Source organism: Salmo trutta, unplaced genomic scaffold, assembly GCF_901001165.1.
Source record: "Salmo trutta unplaced genomic scaffold, fSalTru1.1, whole genome shotgun sequence".
Classification (NCBI taxonomy): domain Eukaryota; kingdom Metazoa; phylum Chordata; class Actinopteri; order Salmoniformes; family Salmonidae; genus Salmo; species Salmo trutta.
The window spans coordinates 141,768-146,750 of NW_021822340.1; the positions used below are offsets into that span (position 1 = coordinate 141,768).

The 4,983-nt window shown below is 41.5% G+C and overlaps 1 long non-coding RNA gene across 1 annotated transcript; it reads left to right on the plus strand.

The window, feature by feature from the left end:
• Positions 1-241: 241 nt before the first annotated feature.
• On the plus strand, positions 242-3,850 carry LOC115181881 (uncharacterized). The gene is made up of 2 exons (XR_003873547.1): positions 242-709; positions 750-3,850. It is a non-coding gene; the product is annotated as an uncharacterized LOC115181881 (long non-coding RNA).
• Positions 3,851-4,983: the final 1,133 nt, after the last annotated feature.

Sequence of the window (4,983 nt, forward strand, 5' to 3'; positions counted from 1 at the left end):
GAGGGGGAAAAAGAGTGCAGGTTTGTCTGTTCTCACCTGTACCACAAACAAGGGAGTGATACACAGAATGTGTTCTGTCAGAGAGGAGAGGAGGGGATGGGAGAGGAGGAGAGGGGAGAGGAGAGGAGGGAGAGGAGAGGAGAGGGGGGAGAGGAGGGAGAGGGGGGGAGAGGAGAGGAGAGGGGGGAGAGGAGGAGGGGGGAGGAGAGGAGGAGGGGGGAGGAGGGGAGAGGAGAGGAGGGGAGAGGGGGAGAGGAATGGCATCTATCAGAATATAAGATGTCGACATAGTAAGTTATTAGGTGCTGTTCCTTGGTACAGCTGCTGTGAACTGTATATCCTCACAGCAAAACAGTGGTGCTTTTTATTTGAAAATGGTGGTATAGAGGATTTTGGAGCAAAAATGTATTTTGTTTTGTTGTAGCAGATTATTGGATGATTAGAAACTAAGTGTGCTGAGGCAGAGTAGAGCTGAGGTGAAGTGGCTTTGAATATTATAATGTCCTCATCAGAGACAACTGTGTCTGTTGAAGGACTGTGGATATTATAATGTCCTCATCAGAGACGACTGTGTCTGTTGAAGGACTGTGGATATTATAATGTCCTCATCAGAGACAACTGTGTCTGTGTTGAAGGACTGTGGATATTATAATGTCCTCATCAGAGATGACTGTGTCTGTGTTGAAGGACTGATCTAGGGTCAGGCTGGGTAGGTAGGTAGGTAGGTAGGTAGGTAGGTAGGTAGGTAGGTAGGTAGGTAGGTAGGTAGGGAGGGAGGGGCTGGTAGGTCAATGAGGTGCTTACTACACGGGCATGACTCCATATACTTGAATAGAAGGTGTTCTTCAGAGCCTGGGTTATCTCAGTAGTACTGAATAGAAGGTGTTCTTCAGAGCCTGGGTTATCTCAGTAATACTGAATAGAAGGTGTTCTTCAGAGCCTGGGTTATCTCAGTAGTACTGAATAGAAGGTGTTCTTCAGAGCCTGGGTTATCTCAGTAATACTGAATAGAAGGTGTTCTTCAGAGCCTGGGTTATCTCAGTAATACTGAATAGAAGGTGTTCCTCAGAGCCTGGGTTATCTCAGTAGTACTGAATAGAAGGTGTTCTTCAGAGCCTGGGTTATCTCAGTAATACTGAATAGAAGGTGTTCTTCAGAGCCTGGGTTATCTCAGTAATACTGAATAGAAGGTGTTCTTCAGAGCCTGGGTTATCTCAGTAATACTGAATAGAAGGTGTTCTTCAGAGCCTGGGTTATCTCAGTAATACTGAATAGAAGGTGTTCTTCAGAGCCTGGGTTATCTCAGTAGTACTCCAGGTTGTAGTGAAAAGCAGTGAGTGTTATAACACGTGGTTATAAAGCACTCTGATGAATCAGGACTTAAGGTGGATTCATGTAGCTTTTTGAATTGCTTAGCTTATACCATGTTGACTGTTGCTACTGTAGAGTAGGAGTTTCATTTTCATTTGATCCTTTCTTGAATATTTTCAGTAGTGAACCAATACGTGTCTCTGGCCAGAGTGTAAATTCCTAAAACGCTTGTTCCCTTGCACAGCCAAAAAAGGGTTCACATACCCCCCCCCCCTTACTTTATGTGGAATTCAACCTTTAAAACAGATTCCTAAACCTAGTAATAAATATTTCCCCCAAATGTGTTGAACCTTCACATTTTCTAAAGTATTTGACAAAGGTTTTATTAGTTCACCATAATCAGACTGGGAATTCTTTAAAGCTTTGTCAAAGTTTTACTTATTTATTTCACATAAAAAAAATAATTGTCAAATAAAAGAGGCGGTGTAAAAGATATTAAACTGAACTTAGGGCTGAATAGAACAGAATGTTGTGTTGTTGTTTCGTCGGTCGGTCGGTTGGTCGGTCGGTAACCACGGAGTGACTTATGACCTAATGCACAACAACACTACACTATGGGATCCTATCAGACTGTCACTGTGTGGATACTTGGAGGCTCCAGGACACAGAGGAGAAGTCTCTGATTGGAGCTCACTACTTCTACTCTACAGAACAGGTGTGGCTGGCTGGGGATTGGATGGACGACCCGGTGACCTCATCAGGTCAGGGAGTAGAGCCCGGCCAATGGCGTGGGCGTCGCCTCACCTGCCCCGCTGATGATTGGTTCAGTGCCTGCCAAGGCCAGCTGCACACTGCTCAGTAGCCCCGCCCCCTTTGGAACCCACTGCCACCTGCTGATTGGAGAACATCAGCGGGGCGGGGCAGGACAGGGGGCCGGATCACAACGTTCTCTTAACTTTTTAATTGTAGTTGTTTTGTGGATTGATAGTCGGGAGGAATTGTGCCCTTAGGTTGAATACAATGTGCCTTTGGTTATCAATGCCATTCATTTAGTAACCCAAGACCAGTAACATAATGACATCATCCCCCTACACCTACCTACAGCACATCTCCCCTGAACATACATCCATTTCACAGATGTTTGAAATGTTTACAGTCATTTTCATGGATGTTTTCTTCAAGCAATGCCCAAAGACAGTCTTCCTGGCTGAACCTCTGAAGTGGTAGCGAGGAGGAAGCCAAGCGTCCGCACAATGACAGGTATTACACGGGCTACATCCAAAATGGCACCCTATTCCGTGTATATATAGTGCACTACTTTTGACCAAACCCTACTTTTGATAGGGCCCTGGTCAAAAGTAGTGCACTATATAGGGAATAGGGTGGCATTTCGGCAGCAGCCGTGCAGTTTGGAGACAGAGCTTCAGTCCTGTGGGATGACTAACTCTCTCACCTGGAAACACCCTTTGCCAACAGGGAATGCTTAGTAAGAAGCAATCACCTTATGCTCTGAACGGGTTGAGGAGCTGACAGCCTCTGTCTTAACATCCAAACAATTCAAGGGGTTATAGCTGTTTGCTTTGTTTTATTACTCCTGAAGAGAAGGACAAAAACACATTTTAATCTTTACCTCAGACTGTTGTGATAGATATATCTTCGTATTGTGATTTGAATAACCCAGGGCATTTGGTTACATACCAAAGTGCATTCCTTTCTACGTTTGTGGCTATGAGGAAATGAAGCCAGTGGATTTCTTCTCATATTTTTCTGAGTAAAAATAAGGCTCTCAAACCACTTTCGGCCATTCAAGGGCCGTATCTATCAATGTATCTGGAGAATGCTTGTCTTCAGCTGAGAAGGAAGTAGGGAGATGGAGGGAGATTGAGTAAAGTGTTTTTATTTTATTACACCACCTGTTCTGTCTGAACGGTGTAGCACAACTCCTAACCTCTGTGTACTCGACATGGTTGGATGTAGCTTCTTTTCAGTGTAGACTGTCCTATCACAATCTACAGTCTGTAGTCGCTGTGTCAGTCAGCCCAATGTGCTACTCCACGGTAAGGTAACATAGCTGTGGCAGAATCAAGCATTTGGCTATATCGTAAATGTTTTCAAAATGAATTTTTAAAAAATAATACTTTTTTGCTACTTTCTTGTAAGAATTTTAACTCTTGACTGTCTCGGGAGCTCTACTACACAACTTTTAGAAGGAAGAAAAAAAACTGAATCTTGAACTGAGCAACAAAGTTGATAGATGTTAGTACTCTTTACCACAGCCACGTACGCTGTACATATGTGAAATTTGCGATGGATTCAATGTGGATTTGTACATATGTATAATGTTTTTGTCTTTGGTGAAATGCTGCTGGAAGCACTACATGAATGTTGTAGTGGGGGTTTAAGCTTGGCCAGTTTTACTATAGTGTATGTAATGTACAGCTAATGGAAGGTCACTTTTTTTAGTGATTATTTGTTAAATTTTATTGTTGTGGCCGGAAAACGTTATTAAATAAAAAGTTTTAATGTCCATCTTTATAAATGAATTGTTTACTGGTGGTTATTTGTCACAGGAATGTTTATTCCAGGTCAAATGTCGTCAGGGAATGAGGTCCAAAGTACTTGAATGGATGTAAGGTTTGCTTCAGTAAAGACTTCATTGAAGAGGAGGATTAAAACTAGTTGTACAACTAATTTCTTAGTTCTGACTAAGTAATATATTTATTTTTACAACGAATCATCATTGACCAAAGTACTATTGAATAGATGGAGTACTAGCCACTAGCATACATCTCTGTGTGTTTCATATTGAATAGAGTACTAGCCACTAGCATACATCTCTGTGTTTCATATTGAATAGAGTACTAGCCACTAGCATACATCTCTGTGTTTCATATTGAATAGAGTACTAGTCACTAGCATACATCTCTGTGTGTTTCATATTGAATAGATAGAGTACTAGCCACTAGCATACATCTCTGTGTGTTTCATATTGAATAGATAGAGTACTAGCCACTAGCATACATCTCTGTGTGTTTCATATTGAATAGAGTACTAGCCACTAGCATACATCTCTGTGTGTTTCATATTGAATAGATAGAGTACTAGCCACTAGCATACATCTCTGTGTGTTTCATATTGAATAGATAGAGTACTAGCCACTAGCATACATCTCTGTGTGTTTCATATTGAATAGATAGAGTACTAGCCACTAGCATACATCTCTGTGTGTTTTCATATTGAATAGAGTACTAGCCACTAGCATACATCTCTGTGTGTTTCATATTGAATAGATAGAGTACTAGCCACTAGCATACATCTCTGTGTGTTTCATATTGAATAGATGGAGTACTAGCCACTAGCATACATCTCTGTGTGTTTCATATTGAATAGAGTACTAGCCACTAGCATACATCTCTGTGTGTTTCATATTGAATAGAGTACTAGCCACTAGCATACATCTCTGTGTGTTTCATATTGAATAGAGCACTAGCCACTAGCATACATCTCTGTGTGTTTCATATTGAATAGATAGAGTACTAGCCACTAGCATACATCTCTGTGTGTTTCATATTCAATAGATGGAGTACTAGCCACTAGCATACATCTCTGTGTGTTTCATATTGAATAGAGTACTAGCCACTAGCATACATCTCTGTGTGTTTCATATTGAAT